The 19,951-nt window shown below is 41.1% G+C and overlaps 1 protein-coding gene and 1 non-coding gene across 2 annotated transcripts in view; both read right to left on the bottom strand.

The window, feature by feature from the left end:
• Window positions 1–19,951, bottom strand: part of SSH2 (slingshot protein phosphatase 2) — a 103,141-nt gene that overhangs the window by 64,600 nt on the left and 18,590 nt on the right. The gene's annotated exons all lie outside the window — the stretch shown is intronic.
• TRNAG-CCC (transfer RNA glycine (anticodon CCC)) lies at window positions 11,262–11,334 on the bottom strand. The gene has a single exon. It is a non-coding gene; the product is annotated as a tRNA-Gly (tRNA).

The raw sequence follows: 19,951 nt of genomic DNA on the forward strand, positions 1-19,951 counted from the left end.
GTAGGTGAAAACTTTTATACGTTTTCTGAACTGACCAGTTCTCTAGAGTCTGGCCTAGGAAGAGGATTCCTCCAGTAAATTCTATGGAGCCAATATAATTACAGATGCCCAAGTTAAACACAAACCTCAGAGGACTTAACTCCTATATTAAGAAAACACAAGATAAAGAACACTCTCTGAATCCAAAGATGGAGAGTAACTAACTGCTTGATGAGAGAATGACAAGGATCATCTTTCTAACACAGTGACAGTGAAGTTCTCCAATCTTTATCAGGGATACAACTGAAGAACATCTACTTGTGTCCTGCCCTAAGATCACCTGCTCATCAAATGGAAAATCATCCCTTGTTTGACAGATGAACTGAGCTACTAATAGCTAACTTGAGTATATGCCAGCTGTATGCAAGGCACTGAGCTAAGCACTTCACACTATTTCGTTTAACCTTCACAACAAGGTTACTTGGGTACTATTTTTTACCCTCAATTTACACATAAGAGACGGAGGGGCTCAGAGATGGTAAATTATCTGCCCAAGATGATACAGCTGGCTAGCAATCCTCTGAGCCAGGATTCAAACCAAGGTTTGATCTGAAAGTTCATGCTCTGAATCAGTCTTTACTATGCCGTTCTAGTTTTATGATATAGTTTACAGAAGATGAAACACAATGTCTTCCCTACAGAGCTTTTCGACAGAACAGATTTTAAAAGCAGATACATAAGTGAAAGCAAAGGACAGAAATTCATTCAGATCTCAGCTCTGCTCATTCCCTTTCTGTTCCCTGACCAAGGCCACGAACAGAAAGACTTTACTGAAGGGAATGGAGAACATCTGGCTGAGAGATGAATCCAGATGGGCTGCACAGTAGAGAAAAGAACTGGGCATGATGGCAGCATTTTTAGTCTCAAAAACAGAGGAACGAATCCTCTGCTTTAAATAATTCGGGGAAGCACTCTGTGCCAATCCCTCCCAATCAAAAGCACTTTCCAAAGCATGAAATTTGTGAACTGGCAGTTTCTACTCCCGCAAAGTGTAGAGAAGGTCAACTAAGGGAAGAAAACACTTAACTGTTTTGAGATTAGAATAAATTTTTGAGGAATGTGGCCAGGGTGGTCAACCATGACCAGCAGGAAGGCTGGTCAAAATAAAGCAACACACCTGCAAACTGCTACATGTGAGTCTGACAGACATTATTCTGTTTTACATGTAACACACAAGATGAAATGAATCATTTACTATGGGAAATCAAGTTTCATATAGTGGGTGTAATGCTTTCACTTTAACATTAAAATGAAGAAAGTAGATTTTCACGTTTATAATGTTTCTAATGCCAAGTTCTTGAGTTTGCTTGGCATTTCTGCCTAAAGCCAAAACTCATAGGTAAATTATTGTGTAATACTGAAAGCACAAAATATAACTGCACAAGGTAAGCTGTTGGCATTTATGTGAAATTCAAATACACATAATTTTCCTGAACTGTTTTATATTTTTATCTTGAAGAATACTAATTTATGAGAAAACTATCAAATACATTTCATTCTCATAACAACACTCTCCCTTTCCTGATTAACTTTTCTTTGCTTATTTAGGTGTTTGATTTTCAGATTCAAGGTACTAGGGCAGCCATGTCAATCCCATTAGGTGGAAAAGAATTCATGTCCCCAATCAATGTGACCACATCACAGAGAAGGTAATTTCATAATAAAAGTTTCAAATATCAGACCAGAGGCCAAATGACTACAGAGCTATGAATACTAGCACTTACTGAAAAAGTCTGGCTAAATTCAAAAAACAGGAAGGGAAAGTCATTGTTGCTTGATGGATGACACATGGCTACAAAAGTCAAAAGCAAACTTCCAGGTAATGAGAAAAGTTTGATTCTGTAATCCTAAAGAAACTGAAATTACAATGAGAGAAAATCCAAACCCAAACATTGTATGTACTATTCTCTGTAAATAAACGATCCCCAACCCAATCCCCAACATACAGGTGGTAAGTTCCAGTGACAATGTTGGAATGGCAATGGATACCTGCAACTTTCTCCCCACCCAGCGCATATAAACTCCCAGACACATGCCTGTGAATGCAGCAGCAGGATTTTTTTCTCCATCAGCAGATAAGCAGAGCCTGGCATATGTTAGTAAACCAATCACTGGCAAAGGGGAGAACAGCTTATGGCTCCAGTTCTTATTCACTAACTACAACCATCAGACTATTTCAGTCCTAGCTAGTCTTCCACTTAAAGCTCTGTTGCACAATGCCCAGCACAAGTACCTTCAGATGCAGCTATTTACCCGTCTTTCCTACTTTTCTACAATCTGAGAAGGAAAAAAAAAGGTCTGTTTGTTCAAGGCTGAGGAACAAATTCCATCAGGACTAATCTTCCTGGTCCTTTTCCTACAGATCATAAATTAGAAGGACCCCCGCCCCACCGGATATTCCTTTTATCATTTTGAATGTTCATTTACTGATAAGATCTTGTAACTATTTCATTCTTGCCTCAAACATGTGCATCTCAGAAATGTCCAGACAGAAACACAATCTAGGATCAACAATTTTACCACTGGCCATACAATTCAACCTTCCCATTTCTAGAGATGGGGGTACATCTGAGTTGCCATTCGCGGTTTCTGGCTGACAAGCAATAATAGAGAGCTCTCCTGCCTAATGTCACCCTAGTCACCTTTTGGGATCTCCCTCAATGTACCTAGTCATGGTGACCTTCTAACTCTGGAGCTGCAAGGGGCCTTGCAGGATGCATGTGGATTAAGCCTGGCCAGCTGGAAACTGCCTCCTGAATCTCCTGCAGGCGACCCACATGAGTAAGGAAAGTGGGGGATGGTCACATTCACCATGGGGAGAGTGGCAAGGTAGAGACTAGTCTATGCCTACTCTGGCTTTTCCTTGAATGTCCTTGGCTCCTGCCCGTTTACTAGGTTTGGTCTTCCAGCCTCTCATCCATTAGGTAAGCTCTAACACCCTTCTCGGAGAAGGCAATGGCACCCCACTCCAGTCCTCTTGCCTGGAAAATCCCATGGACGGAGGAGCCTGGAAGGCTGCAGTCCATGGGGTCGCAAAGAGTTGGGCACGACTGAGCGACTTCACTTTCACTTTTCACTTTCATGCACTGGAGAAGGAAATGGCAACCCACTCCAGTGTTCTTGCCTGGAGAATCCCAGGGACGCTGGAGCCTGGTAGGCTGCCGTCTATGGGGTCGCACAGAGTCGGACACTGTGTCGCAGCAGCAGCAACACCCTTCTAAGAAAAATTTTGCTGAAGATAGTTAATATTCACTTCTGAGCTTGCAAGAGAGAATCTGATATATCAACTGAAGTTCAGAGAATCCAACGACTTGCCCAAAGTCACACAGCTAGGTAGCAGTGGCGCACAAATGGAGGTCCAAGTCATCTGAAACCCAGGGCAGCACCATAACCCTTTATCCTAAGTTAGAGGTTACCAAAATAGGACACATTTGATGACTTAATCATCTGAAGCAACCAGCAGCTAAAAACACATGGTCAGTTTATCTAACGAGAACAAAGGCAGGATTTCACTGCAAAGCCTGGTGTGATATACTGGCTTGATTTTTCATGGTATCTTGAGGACAAAAGTTTAGGTCTGAACAGGGAAATATTTAGACATACTCCCATGAGGCAAACACTTTCATGTAGTTTCTTAAAGTTGCTTCTTTTTTCTTTTTCCTTTAGTATGTTTGTTGGATATCAAACATTGCTTAAAAAAAAAAAAAAGAATGAAAGAAGACCATGAAGCCTAGGCAGGAGGGCAAGCAAGTCGACATGTGAAAAGCAGTGGCTGCCTGCCTAGCCCTGGGTTCCTCTGCAGTCTTCTCTCAAACCAAAGGTATGTCTTTCTAGATGCTGTCTGCTCCCATACACACTTGACCTCCTGGATTCCAGGGATCTAAAATGTTTAGCTGTCAGTTTGGATTTCTGAAGTACTACCAAGTAATGACAGGTCAGAGCTGGAGCACCCTCAGAGAGGGTCCAGGTCATGGCTCCAACTGGTAGTAGGTGAGCCTAATTTAGCACATTTTGTGAGTCCAGCACACACATAAAATTATTTTAATTTCTGGGTACATGGAAGAGCAGCCACTCTCTCCAGCTCCTCCAGGCAGCCACTGCTCCTGGACTCACACTGAGCATTCTGGCCCCCAAATACTTCTGAGTGTGAGCTAAGATTCAGAGACCAGGACTCGTGACATCACTGCCGCCTTCCAATCTCTGTCCCTTTGCAGCTACTCTAGCAAGTCTCAGCCTCATCTCCAACAGCCATCTGTCAAAAGTCTACCCACCCCTGCTCAGAAAAATAAAAACAAACACCCCTCTCCACACCCCCGCACAAAAAACCCCTAGGTGCCTATGAAAGGAGTTGGTTTCAGGCACTTCTGATGACTGACAGTGTAGAGGGAGTTTTGTTTCCAAAAGGTGCTCTGAGGAGGAGGGGAGAAACCACCTCAGCTCAAAGGAAACCATTTCTGTTACAAGCTGAATTAATAAAACTTATCAGTGCTGTGGCCCAAAACTCTAGACTTAATACTTCTCTTTTAAAAAGGTAAAGCATAAAAGCTATCTGAACCAAAAACGAAATGACCTTAATGGTTCTTTCTCAGTATGTAACATGCTGGATGTACTTATGGGTCACCCAAGAGACATGACCCACATTACCTAGCACCAAATTTTAAAATAGTTGGGGGGATTAAACAAAACAAAACAAAACAAAAGGAGATTAACTCAGAAAAACTGCTCAGCATTTGAAATATCATTTCATTTGCATGATTCAACAAATGCTTTTCCAGGTATTTAAAACACACCTGCAGAAGGAATGCAAGTTGGGCTTTTAAGCACTTGGCCAAAACGTCAACCCCTACTTTCTGACAATTTCTCTCTCACTTTCACACAAAGCCTCTTGTGAGGCTCAGGGTACCGTTTACTATCTGTTGCTGTCACCTCCTGACACCCTTGTCACTGTCTCTAATTCACTCCTTACCTTGCTCCATCTTCTCTCTTTTCACCCTGCTTCCCACAACAATCTTAAGAGATTCCTTTGTTCATACAGATGAACAGCCAACAGCTTTGTCCCCAAATCTCTCTCCTCCTCTTGATCTTCAAAGACGGTCACCTAGGCTCCATTTAAACTTCTAATTCCCAGAATCCCTTTCAAAGGCACTGGATTTTTTACAGACTTGATTTCAGAAATCAAACTCCCAGTTACTGATTGCAACCCCCTCTCTTGTGACCTTCATGTGTTCACTCACTCTTCAACCTGGTGGAGACTCTAGCCCCTTGATTCCTCAATTTCTTTCCAAGTCTTCCATCTCTTTTTGGCTTTTCTTCCTTCCCTAACCAACCTAGTCCCGTGTCTTATTTCCTAACAGGTTTCCCTACCATCTGTTCTTTTTGTTCCTGACTTCCTTCCATAACACTACAGCTTAAAATTATAGTATTCTTTGATGAGACTTATTTATGATTATCTGTATGCTCCTTGAGCAGGAACAACTGCCTTGTTTAATATTCTCTCTTTAGAGTCTAACACAGTACCTGACATTAAGCAGATGTGCAATAAATATATACTGAATAAATGAAAGGAAGCCCAAAAAAATGCTTAAGGAGATTATGAAATCGTGCTTCTGGATGCTTCGTGCTTCTGGATGCTAGGGCACATCCATGGCCTCAGTGACAGAGGTGTCAGAGATGACAGAAGCAACAGTGAGTTGACTCAGCTGGGCAGTAACACCTACAGATCCACTCCCACCCCCCAATTTCTTCCCCTGCCTGCTCCAAACCTTCCCTGCTCTCAAGTCCCATTGCAACTCCTGCTTTCTTCAACTCTCCAGTTAACCTAGTCTTTTACACCATCAAGAAAATGGAGGCTAGCTGGTGTGACTGCTTCCAATTAACTTCCCTCCTCTGCAGACTTATCTCCTTTCTCTGACCTGAGAGGATGATGCATCCAGCTGTCAAAAGTCAATCTGTTCACCAGCATCCTTGACCCCATTTTCTTGTCTCTAGTTGTATCAACTGGTCACCCTCTCTCGAGTGACTTCTCCTTAGCCCAGAAACATGCTCAGGTCTGTTCTTTCACATCCTTAAAACAAAACCCTTACTTGCTCTTATGTTCCTTTCTAAGTTCTCTTCCTTTATTACTGAAATTCTGTAAAAAAGGAGTCTATACTTTCTGTCTCCATTTTCTTCCACTGCAGTCATTTTTCCTACTGCCACCTTGCTTCTCTCCCACCTCTGAAAGTCCTCCCCATCCAAGTTTGCCAGTGATTTCTTGAGTGATAGATCCGAAGGACAAAAATCCTTTAGTCTTAGCTTAACACCAGTTTCTGCTTTTCATTAGCACCTAGAGCCCTGACAGGCACTAGCAAATCATGTTCTCCTTTTTAAGAGACTCATTCCTCTTGGCTTCTGAGACACTGAATCCCAGTTTGAGATCCTCTGCCAGATATCCTACCCTACCTGACTCACCTCTCTTAGAACAGGCAGATAGTCTGACCATCACAGGGCTTTGAAACTCACTGACAACTAATTATACTGAAAAATCAGAATTTCCAGCTTCTCTTGAAAGATCAGAAAATCTGAACACTTATGTCCACATTCACAGCTATGAACAACTGGCCACGGCTGAGCAGTGGCTGCCCCTTTGGACTTCACATGATGGTGAGTGCTATGGAGCAAAACTGAGCAGAGTAACAGAGAGGGCTGCTGTGTATATCTGTGCTATAAGGTATGCTCAGGGAATGTCTCTCTGATAAGGTGACATTTGAGCCGAGATTTGTAGGAAGTAAGGGAGGGAGTCGTGTGGCTGTTTAGGAAAAGAATATTAAAGGCAGACCGAACAGCAAATGCAAAGGCTCTGATGTGTACTTGGCTGGTTTGGACCATAGCAGGGAAGTTAACAGCACTCAAGTGTGTAAGTCAATGATATGTGGAAGAAGATGAGACCAAAGAGACAGGGAAGGGCAAGTGACACAGGTCTCAGTGTCCCCACTTCATATGGGATTCAGCTTCCAAGGCACTCCAGTGGAGATCTTCTTTGGCTAGTCAAATCCAATGGACGCTGGTCAGTCCTCATCTTTCTTGATCATTTGACTTTGTTGATAACCTTCTATCTCCTCTAATAGTCTCACTTTCTTAGTACTGGTACTATGCTTTTCGTTTGTGGGCTCCTAGTCTTTTCCAAACTCTTACATATGTCATCTTTGATCATTTCCTTGTCATTTTTCTTTCTGCTCTGTATATACTCTTCTGATGTCTTCTCCAGCCCACCCTGTCCTATAAAGGATGCTCCTGACTAGTTATCTTACTGATAGACAATAAATTACATTACCCTAAAACTTGAAAGCCTAATACAACAAAAACCACTTACTACCTCACACAGTTTCTGTGGGTTAAGAGTCCAGGAGCAGGGCTTCCCTAATTTAGGTCCAGTGGTTAAGAATCTGCCTTGCAATGCAAGGGAGACTGGTGAGATCCTGGTCTGGTAAGATCCCACGGGCCTTGAAGCAACTAAATCTGTGCACCACAACTACTGAGCCAGTGCTCTAGAGCTCACGAGCTGGAACTACTGAGCCCACAGGCTGCAACTACTGAATCCCACATTCATAGAGCCTGTACTCCACATCAAGAGAAGCCACAGCAATGAGAAGCTGGTGCACTGCAACAAAAAGAAGCCCCCACTGGCTGCAACTAGAGAAAGCCCAAGTGTAGCAACAGAGACCTAGTGCAGCCAAAAAATAAAATACATAAATCTTAAGGAGAGAGAGAAAAAAAAAAAAAGAGTCCAGGAGCACACCAGCGGGGTGGTTCTGATTCAGGGTTTTTTATGAGAAGGCAGTTGACTGAAGCCTAGTCCGGAGGTGGGAAGATCTGCTTCCAAAACTGCTCCCTTATATGGATATTGACAGGAGGCCTCAATTCTCTGCCATGCAATGGTCTGTCTGCTCGAGTGACCTTATGACATGGCAGCTGTCTTTCCCCTGTAAGTGATCCCAAGGGGAACAAGGCAGAAGTGCAGTGATTCATGACTTAACCCTGGAAGTGACACCCCATAATTTCTGCAATATCCTATTAGTTACATAGATCACTCCTATTTAATGTTGGAGGGAACTATATGGGATGCAAATACTGGGAGCAAAGAATCGCTGGGAACCATTGTGGAGGTACCTCACCTCCCAAATGAGTTCTCTAGCTCAGATTTATCACCAAAGCCTCAGACCTGTACCATTGGCTGTCTAAAAAAATGTCACTCAGTCAGGTCTGACTCTTTGCGACCCCCAGGACTGTAGCCTGTCAGGCCCCTCTGTCCATGGAACTCTCCAGGCAAGAATACTAGAGTGGGTAGCCATTCCCTTCTCCAGGGGATCTTCCCAACCCAGGTCTCCTGAATTGCAGGCAGATTCTTTACCATCTACTATATCACTGCAGATGGTGATTGCAGCCATGAAATTAAAAGACGCTTACTCCTTGGAAGGAAAGTTATGACCAACCTAGATAGCATGTTCAAAAGCAGAGACATTACTTTGCCAACAAAGGTCCATCTAGTCAGGGCTATGGTTTTTCCAGTGGTCATGTCTGGATGTGAAAGTTGGATTGTGAAGAAAGCTGAGCACTGAAGAATTGATGCTTTTGAACTGTGGTGTTGGAGAGGACTCCTGAGAGTCCCTTGGACTGCAAGGAGATCCACCAGGCCATTCTAAAGGAGATTGGTCCTGGGTGTTCTTTGGAAGGAATGATGCTAAAGCTGAAACTCCAGTACTTTGTGCACCTCATGCGAAGAGTTGACTCATTGGAAAAGACTCTGATGCTGGGAGGGACTGGGGGCAGGAGGAGAAGGGGACAACAGAGGATGAGATGGCTGGATGGCATCACGGACTCGATGGACGTGATTCTGAGTGAATTCCGGGAGCTGGTGATGGACAGGGAGGCCTGGCGTGCTGCGATTCATGGAGTCGCAAAGAGTCGGACACAACTGAACAACTGAACTGAACTGAACTGAAATAGCTATTATTTCTTGATGACAATGGGAACAACTTGGCCATTACTTCACAAACTTTTTTTGGTGAAAACCTGGAATCAGGTATAATGGCATGTCCATCAGAATGCTCTGTTAGGGAGTTCTGTGATGGAAGCAGAAGTTGGTGGAAGTAGTTTGGTGCTGGCTCTGAGTGTACTATGAAGTAAACTTGCAGATGCTGTAATGAGCATTTATTGAGTTCCCATCTTGTGCTGGGCATGGTGCCTGGCACTTTACAATCACTATCTTGCAATAACTCTATGAATAGAAGTTATTCTTCCCATTTCACAGAAGAAAGAAAGGTTTGCAGGATAACTTCCCTAAGCTTACCAATTACACAATCAGCATGACAAAGCAGGGGTCAAATTTTGGCCTGTTTCCAAGTTATGTTGTTTTGCTTTGTGTTTTGCAACTCTACTCCATGGCTTCTTTAGCAGTCTGAGTTCTTTCTTTGCCTGTTTTGTACAATTCAGGCCCACTGCAGCCTACCTACCAGGGTACTGGCAGGGTTCCAAGAAGTAACTCAAATTATCAGAAAACCAAGGTTTTATGTTTTGGTTTTAAATTAAGTAAGTTCAGTGGTACTTTACTACAACCTTACTAGTAATTCTCAAAATTCACTGGCCAAAAAATTTAAACCAGTCTGTAAGTCTATCATCTTGCTTGTCTAACCAGTTCTTCTCTAGTTCTCTAACTTAGGCAAAGAAAATTAAATTATTTACCAACAGACACTCTTTTTTTGGGGAGGAGAACTGTGCCACATGGCATGCAGGATCAGGAATTGAACCTGCGCCCCTTGCAGTGGAAGCGTAGAGTCTTGACCACTGGACTGCTAGGGAAGACCCAGCAGGCACTTTTAAAAGTCCCTCAAAGATAGTGATCAAATAGATACTGATCAAACTATCAAATAAAGAGAAATAGAGAAAGGCATGTCACAAGTACGCTGACTCCTCTTTTAAATCTTCTCCTTGGTTTGCTTTACCACCCACTGTACTGTCTGATTTTTTAAAGTCCTTGGCCAAATCCTTTTATTATATTTGTATCTGTTTCAATGCACATTACACAGCCTCCTGGCACACACAATGAAATCCAGGAGGAATGCTGTTACCAGTGCTTAGGTTCTGAGACTTACAAAAGCAGTTACCTTTTACTGAATAGTAATACTAGTGGTGATGATGAAGGAGTGAGAGGTGGGAGAGAATGAGAAGGAAGAGAAAAACACAGCAAAAGGCCAAAGTTCAAAGGACAATTTAAAGAGCTGTTAAAGAAATGGGAAAAGAGAAAGCAAACAGCAGGCAGTCACCTTAATCAACTCATATTTTATAACAGATCTCATGCTCCCTGATTCCTACAGTCTTCCCTCTTACAGAATCATCACAGAATTGTACCACCCAATACAGATGAAAAATGTACCCTATTTTTCCTTGCAAATTTAATTTATTAAGCTTTCTTGATACCTGATCTAATTTTAATAATTTTTCAAATACACTAGATGTACCTTTTTGGATAAACTTAGAAAGAAAGCAATGACCTATAGCACCTTCTTCCTTATTTTCCAGATAGCATTCATGAGAAATCAGAGGGCTAGGGACCAAGAGATCACACAGTGGTATTTTGCAATACTCCAGTATGCAATATGAAGCAATGAGAAATCCAAATATTTGGATTTGGGAAAAGAGGAAAATATTTAAATCAAAATGATCCAAGAGTAAATTTAAATTTCATATGTGTTTAAATGTGCTGGAGGGAAAAATGATAAATCATCACATACCTGCTCCAATACAGAACAATCCTACACCAGCTGCCTAGATGTTTTTAGGTACTGGCTGAGTTAGGTCACAGAACTACCCCATGATGCAACTCAGGACACAGGAAAACATAAGGAACAAAAGGAAATGATTTCTAACTGTCAGGGGCAATTCTCTTGCACAGTGATTGGAAGGAAGCAGCAATCCTTTTATCCTCTAACATGGCAACAAATAGTTAGCAAGGCTATATGTAAGTCTTGTGGACTTTTTCAGTCCTCAGGGGACCCTACATACCATAGAGGGCTACCCTTTAAATATCTAAGCACAGGGGACCACAGCATGTCTAACAGAAAGGTGGCTGAAGGTACTCTTTTTTTTTTTTTTTTTTAAGTTTTCTTTCTAAAAAATTATAATTAATTAATTTTTATTTATTTATTTGGCTGCGCTGGGTCTTACCTGTGGCATGTGGGATCTAGTTCCCTGACCAGGGATCGAACCTGGGCCCTCTGCATTGGGAGCACAGAGTCTTAGCCACTGGACCACTAGGGAAGTCTCTGAAGGTATTCTTAAAGGTGCAGATTTTTTTCCCCCCTTTTATGGGGGCTGTATGAATTGAGCCTGGTAGGTTACAGTCCAAAGGGTCACAAAGAGTCAGACACAACTGGGCACACATGTTTATTTATATTTACAATAAATACTGATATATGGACTAACTTGTTCTTTTATTTCCTCAGTTTTTGCTTTTCTTGTATATTTCCTTTCTTCTCATCTACCATGGTAAAGAATATATTTTCTATTTTACATGCTTATCTTAACATTTTAATAAATATATTTAATGCAGCAAATCAGTATTTCTAGTTTGTAGATATGTTTTTTCCTACTCCAGGCTGCCATGGGATGGGCACAGCAATGTGCCTTGAAAATCAATATACTTTAAAACAGCAGTTTTTAGACGTTAAGAAAATTTAAAAGCCTACACATATATATCTCACTTTTAAAGATAAAAGTTGGATCTTAGCCACATTCTAAAAACCACTAGGATGTAGGAAAGGAAAACAAGAGAACTAGGACTCACTGACAAAATGCTGATAAGCTGCAATGCCTTTTCGGTAACTCAAGACCAAACACCAAAAGATGAGGCTGGGATCAGGGGGAAGAAAACAGGGAAGTGGCTTAAGAAAAAGGATATAACCAGGCAAAAAGCTATGCATGTAAAGAATGGGAAGGTAACATGGCAGGAGTGAAAATGGCTATTTGTAAGAATGGTGGCTTTGAGATGGCAATTTCTTTTTGCAAATATCTTTTTAATGATTCTTATCCTGTGTTTTTAACTTTAAAAAAGGACCCCAAAAGGGAAGGGAGAGGGCAGTACAGGAAAACACACCGTGGGAACACATTCAAGCACACAGATGTTTTGCGTAAGCTGTGTTTTCAGACATCTACCACTGTAACGAGACTTGAAAAAATCAAGCTGTCGTCAACAAGTTCTCTGAAGTGATGGGTGGGGCTTGAGAGAAAGTGAGCTGTGATGAAACCAACAATTAGTACCCTCAGGGCTGAGAAAGCCGCAGTTTCTTAGATAAGTTCCTCATTTATGAGCCACCTCTCTGCCCCAAACGCTTTGCCATCAGCAATGTTTGCTAGGCAAACAAGGATGACCCAAGCTGCCCTTCTGTCCATTTCAAGTGATCAAGGTTCTTTGTCAGCAGCACCGCAATTACTTTGCAGAGAGAGCTTCTCTCTCTGTGGTAGAAGAGAGAGGGCACAACCTACTGTATAAAAATCTGAGTGGGAAGCAGGCTGCCCTACTCCTCCCTTCTTGTTTCAATTCCAAATAAAAATGCTTATCATGTACAGAAAAATTCATGTAAAGGCAAAGATAATACAATCGTTCATTTGTTCCACCGCCTTGCTTTGGCGTATTGTTAAACTTTGTTTCTGTTTAATGAGATGTATATTCCTAGGTCTACACTCTTGGCTTTTTTCGTGTGTAAGGCAATGAAAGTTCACGCACACTGCTTTATATAGTGCCCAGTCTTAATACTATGTATGGAGTATTTAACAAATGTGATCTGAAAATGACAATGGAAATGATGCTAAAGACTCATGTCCACTTTGAAGGCTAATGAAGTACGAAAGTCACTCACTATAAAACCTCTGAGTAGCACTGACGTATATGCACTAGCTGTGTGCATACTCAGTTGTGTCTGACTCTTTGCAACCTTATGGACTGTAGCCCGCCAGGCTCCTCTGTCCATGGAATTCCCCAGGCAAGAATGTACTGGAGTAGGCTGCCAGTTCCTCCTCCAGGGGATCTTTCCGACCTGGGAAATGACCCACGTCTCCTGTGTCTCTTGCATTTGCAGGTGGATTCTTTACCACTGAGTCACCTGGGAAGCCCAACATATATGCACTACCATGTATAAAATAAGACAGCTAGCAGGAAGCTGCTGTATAACACAGGAAGCTCAGCTCCGTGCTTTGTGGTGACCTAGAGGGGTGGGATCGGGGTGGGAGAGAGGGAGGCTCAATAGCAAGGGTATATATGTATACTTGTAGCCGATTCACATTGTTGTACAGTAGAAACTAATGCAACACTTTAAAGCAACTATTTTTCAATTAAAAAATTAAAAACCAAAACCAAAACCTTTTCTCTGGTGTCTGTGTGTACACAGGCTGTGTGAGTGTTCTTCTCTGCAGCCTTCCATCACTCCTGATGCAAAGAAGGGAACTTCTATTCACAGAACTTTCAACTTGCAGAGTTCGTACAAAGTTCTAGCTGGTGTTCTGTCTTGAACTTCCCTTTTCTGAGAAGTTGAGTATGCTGGATGGGTTACCGTCCTGTATCTGCCTTCTGAGTGAGTTCACTACAAAAGATTTTAGAAACTTCTTATTCAGGCACAGTAGCCTCTTCTAAGTCTTATGTGAGCTCCCTTTACTGCTGACATGACAATGGAGCTGATAATCTGTAGGTTTATATAAACTTGTTTGGCTAAAGCTACCCAAATTGCTCATATAATCTCACTATATGGTGGAAGAATAAGAGGCAGGGTTGCAGTAAATATGGACAGAGGTAAGTAGGTCATAGATTAAAAAGGTCTTATATGACTTGCCAAAGAATTTGGACTTTAACTCTGAGGATGACAGAGATCCAAAGTTTGCATTACCAGAAAGATTCTTCTAACTACAGCATGGAGAATGGACTGGAAGGGGTTGAGACTTAGAAAGAGGGAAACAGATGTTACTTTAGTGTTCCACGCAAGAAGGAGACAGGTAGTCAATCAGTGAGCTAACAGGAATGAAGAGAAGATGGATATCTTGGGGATATTTGTCTAGTTTATTTTTTGGTACAGATGGAAATTTTACTTAAAACTTATACTGTAAGAAAGTCTAAAAAAGAAAGATTTGATATGTGCCAATTCCTTGCAATCTAAGAATATCTTTTTCTTTTGCATCTCCTGACTCTGCAGACAAACTCTTTCCTTTAACAAATCTCATTGCTTTACAGACTCTCACCCAGGAGCATCAAAAAAAAAAAAAAGTCTTATTTACATGGATATTAACTTTTATACCACCTGCTTCTGTCCAAACTTTTCTCAAAACAGGTTTGTTTTCTTTTTCTTCACTATCTCAACTTTCTCTTGTTTTACTTTGTTAATCCTCAGATTTGGAGATCAAATTTGCCTTAACCTATCTGCCAGCTGACAGCCCATCATCCTGCACAAGCCAGGGAAACTTACAGGCAATTCTTCCTCATGTCACTTTGTTATCACGCATGTCTATATCGTTTCCTGCCAGGCACCAAACTTCTAGCATCAAGGAAGAACAGCTGAGGAGGATGCTTTTACACAAAAGACTTCCCTCCTTCCTAATCCCCTACTCAACGGATATGACAATATACTGATGATATAGTCAGGGGTCAAGTTAAACGGAAGATAATGCAACTAAGTTCTAAAACCACCATTTTCAATCGATCATAAAGAAAGCAAGGTTAACTGTCTGCACATAATATAACAAGCAAAAAATGAATCAGAATCTGGAAGCTGACTTCAATCAAGAGAAGGCAAGTGAATTTTACAAATTCATCTCTATTACACTAGAACAGGACATCAGTGAAGAACTGCTAGGCCGGTAATACTAAATCTCTTTGGCTCTCAGTTAAATTAAGTTAGATTATTAAAGACAATCTATAGGAAGACATATTAAGGAAAGGTGGCAAGAATACACAGAAGAACTGTACAAAAAAAATCTTCATGACCCAGATAATCACGATGGTGTGATCACTCACCTAGAGCCAGACATCCTGGAATGTGAAGTCAGGTGGGCCTTAGAAAGCATCACTATGAACAAAGCTAGTGGAGGTGATGGAATCCCAGTTGAGCTATTTCAAATTCTGAAAGATGATGCTGCGAAAGTGCTGCACTCAATATGCCAGCAAATTTGGAAAACTCAGCAGTGGCCACAAGACTGGACAAGGTCAGTTTTCATTCCAATCCCAAAGAAAGGCAGTGCCAAAGAATGCTCAAACTACCGCACAATTGCATTCATCCCACACACTAGTAAAGTAATCTCAAAATTCTCCAAGCCAGGCTTCAGCAATATGTGAACCATGAACTTCCAGATGTTCAAGATGGTTTTAGAAAAGGCAGAGGAACCAGAGATTGCCGACACGACTGGCGACAGAACTGAACTGAACTGATGAGAAGACAGCTCTCACAGATAATTAATCTCATCTCTAAAACCAATAGTTGTGTAAAACATAGCTCTGAAGAACTTAAAAAGAATTTGCATTAAAGATGAACCACAGACTATCCAGAGGAAGTTTAGTTCAGTTCAGTTGTGTCCGACTCTTTGCGACCCCGTGAATCGCAGCACGCCAGGCCTCCCTGTCCATCACCAACTCTAGTAAACCTGGGGAATATACCTAAATCACAGTAAAGCTGCCATGTTGTAATAGCCAGCTAACTTTGTTTCTTATTTCTCTTCTATAAGTGGGATCATAACACTAAACAAGGTGTCAGACTAAAAGATGATAAAAAATTGTGATGAGGTAGCTGTATCAAACCTTTCTACAAATAGATTTCCAGTTCTCAGGTCATATTTTCATTGACTTGGAAGAGGCAGCAGGGGCACACCTGGCCAGGACTCAGCTGCCCTGGATTTTCTGATCTCAATTGACACCTGGCTCGGTGCCACTGAGTCAGTTTTAGCACTTTAGGCAGATTCTCTATTTATAAAAGAGAAGGTTAGTATCTCACCTGCTGTATGGAAACATGTAAAGGTAGAGAGGAGGAAAATGCAAGGGACTCACAGGTGACCTAGAGTTCTTGCTCTGTCACCACTGAATTGTATAATATGGCGTGAAGCAATTATATTTCATTTTTCTCAAACAACATTATAAACTTTTAAAGTTTGTAATTTTAGGAGATTACCACTAGCAACTGTAAAAGCATTCCATTAGTTCAAGAGGAGATCACTTTATTTTCATCATATTAATCAGTCAAAAAGACCAACTAGGTGATTCATAGCAGAAGTAACTCTCAAAGAATTCCCCTAAAAGGTCAGGTCACAACAGCACATTCAGTTCAGTTCAGTTGCTCAGTCGTGTCCGACTCTTTGTGACCCCATGAATTGCAGCACGCCAGGCCTCCCTGTCCATCACCAACTCCCGGAGTTCACTCAGACTCACGTCCTTCGAGTCCGTGATGCCATCCAGCCATCTCATCCTCTGTCGTCCCCTTCTCCTCCTGCCCCCAATCCCTCCCAACATCAGAGTCTTTTCCAATGAGTCAACTCTTCGCATGAGGTGCACAAAGTACTGGAGTTTCGGCTTTAGCATCATTCCTTCCAAAGAAATCCCAGGGCTGAGCTCCTGCAGAATGGACTGGTTGGATCTCCTTGCAGTCCAAGGGACTCTCAAGAGTCTTCTCCAACACCACAGTTCAAAAGCATCAATTCTTTGGCACTCTGCCTTCTTCACAGTCCAACTCTCACATCCATACATGACCACAGGAAAAACCATAGCCTTGACTAGACGGACCTTAGTCGGCAAAGTACTGTCTCTGCTTTTGAATATACTATCTAGGCTGGTCATGACTTTTCTTCCAAGGAGTAAGCGTCTTTTAATTTCATGGCTGCAGTCACCATCTGCAGTGATTTTGGAGCCCAAAAAATAAAGTCTGACACTGTTTCCACTGTTTCCCCATCTATTTCCCATGAAGTGATGGGACCGGATGCCATGATCTTCGTTTTCTGAATGTTGAGCTTTAGGCCAGCTTTTTCACTCTCCTCTTTCACTTTCATCAAGAGGCTTTTTAGTTCCTCTTCACTTTCTGCCATAAGGGTGGTGTCATCTGCTTATTGATATTTCTCCCGGCAATCTTGATTCCAGCTTGTGTTTCTTCCAGTCCAGCGTTTCTCATGATGTACTCTGCATAGAAGTTAAATAAGCAGGGTGACAATATACAGCCTTGACGTACTCCTTTTCCTATTTGGTACCAGTCTGTTGTTCCATGTCCAGTTCTAACTGTTCCTTCCTGAGAAGCATACAGATTTCTCAAGAGGCAGGTCAGGTGGTCTGGTATCTCCTTCAGAATTTTCTACAGTTTATTGTGATCCACACAGTCAAAGGCTTTGGCATAGTCAATAAAGCAGAAATAGATTAAATGACGTTAAATCCTATAGGCTTCTCCTTCTTAGTGAGCAAATAGTTAATCTGTTCACTGGATTCCTGCTTCCACTGGAAAATTTTTCTACAAATGGAATCCCATCCCTTCCCTACTAGAGTGTTGATCAATTAAAAAAGAAAAAGATGAAAAGATGCACAAACTTTAGTCACTTGTTGACAGAGAGTTTGTGCAAGGTTTCTAGAAAGTTAACAAGTGTCAGAATTATATAAAGATAAGTTATTATCCTAAAGTACATGAAGCTTAGGCTTTATCTTTGAAACTGTGAAGAAATGTTAAGTTTTGGTCAATGAAATAGAAAAGGAAACTGCCCCTCAGGCATGCTTTCATATGGAATGAACTCCTGGTTTCTTTCTGAAGTGATTCACTTTAGCTTTTAAAACACATTTTTTGGTTTAGTGCATAAAACTTTTTACCCAAGGAAGCTGAGCAGCTGGAAAAAGCATCTTTACCTATAGGCAGAACCAGAATAGTTCTGTTTCTTTAAATATAATTGTAACACTAGTAATGAAGACCAGCTAAGGTCATTCTACTGTCTCTTTCCATATCAGCCAAGTCCACAGCTTGCTATATTTAGACAAGGTATGCATGCCCCACTAAAGATAGAAGACTCAGTTATAGGCTTAGGGTCACAACAGTGGGGTTATTTCCTCAGCTGAGGGGGAAAGACACACACAAAAACAACCCTGTATTGATGCATGCATTCCTTGGAAACCAACAGAACAACCAATGCTCAACTGTATTTCACTATGAACAGAAGTATAACCTCTAGTATGCATACAACAGTCTCTACCATACGTAACTTCACCACAGTCACGACTAAAGGAAAGATAACTCACTAGCCAGGACTGGTCACCATGCCTCAGCCAAAGAGCTGTCTAGGTCAACAGGGTAAAATATTCAGCCATTTGGTCTCCTGGGAACTGGAACAAATAGGTTTCAACTTGGGAATTCCCTGGTGTCAAAAACACCAGGGTCTGCCTGGTACAGTCCTCCAGCAGGGTCTAGCTGACAGCCTCTTAGACCATCATCCAGCAAAGAAAGAACCAAACGGGGACAAAACTGACTTGTGTATTTAAAAAGAAAAAGCTTATGGAACAGGGATTTTATAATAAAGATTGTGTTGAAGTGTGTCAAGGACATAGTAATGCAGGTAACAGAGGAATCTCCTTGGGTGGACATATTCTATAAGGGGACCCTAAACCTGGACTCAAAACAAAGAGCCTTAGGAAAATATTTTAAAGAAAAACACAATTGCCCTTGAAAGAAAGCTAAGAAGACCCTAATGACCATCAGATGTTTTTGGTACCTCCCCAACTGTCAGGGAAAAAAATTAAATACATTTAAAGAATTCAGTAAAACATGCTTCTGAAATGTAAGTATAACAAATAGAAATTTATTTATTTTCATTCAAAGGAAACTGCACATTGCAATTATGAACATTTCCACTGCAGGAAAGATAAGCAGATGTTGGATGTTTTCCCAAAGTTTTTAGTGTCACTGAAGAGGCCTACATTTTTTTCAGTTTCATGGTCAATGCTAAAAAGGCAATATTTAGAATGTTTTTTCTCTTCATACATATTTGAACATTTCTACAGTGACATATTTAAAGAACAGTCAGTAAAGAGAAAACAAACATACAGCTTATATACCATATTTGTATATTCATTTTCTAGTATATACTTCTAAACTAAAAGCAACATAAGATACATATTTAATATTTTAAATAGGATGAATTATGAAAAAACTCCACTCTTGTTTCCTCTGCATTAAAATCCTACTCAATGAAAAATAACTGCATTTAAATATTCTCAACTGACACTGAAATAATCCTTTTGGAGGAAAAAATACTAAGATTTAAATAAATAAGTTTCATTTCTAAAGGGTGTTTAATTTCTAAGAGAGAGAAACTGATCTGAGTTTTCTTGTGGCTTTACATGCAAAATGCAGATTTTTTTTTTTTTTCTGCCACAGCAAAGATGCACTGGATTAGGGCCTAAATAAATAAATAGCATGAGATCACAAAAAAGCAAAAATGCCACATAACATTTGATGGCTCACAGGTCTAAGAATTCGTAACTATACATTGTAAACTGCGGAAACTGGCATTAATAACAAAGAATGGTTTAATGGGTTGGGGAATTCTTGACCCTCAGAACACAACACAAACAGCATATTCATTCCACTAAATATCTAAGCCCAGGGCAGCGGTCCTCAAACCTCTCAACGAGCTCTTTATAATTTAATAAGTATCTGGATTAAATGTATTTAGAAATTCTCCTAATTCTTCTGACAACTTTTCCTTCAAAGCAACAACTTCAAGTCATTTCTGCCTTCCTAGAGTGCAAAGCACCAGAAATACTGTACACCAATATTGCTTCTCTTTTCACTCACCAAATAGGTTGTGACTATTTGCTGAAGAATACAAACATTCAGGCTTTACAGCAACATTCTGTTTTCTTTAAGCAAATACTATTCTT

The sequence above is a fragment of the Budorcas taxicolor genome, chromosome 19 (genome assembly GCF_023091745.1).
Source record: "Budorcas taxicolor isolate Tak-1 chromosome 19, Takin1.1, whole genome shotgun sequence".
Taxonomy (NCBI): Eukaryota; Metazoa; Chordata; class Mammalia; order Artiodactyla; family Bovidae; genus Budorcas; species Budorcas taxicolor.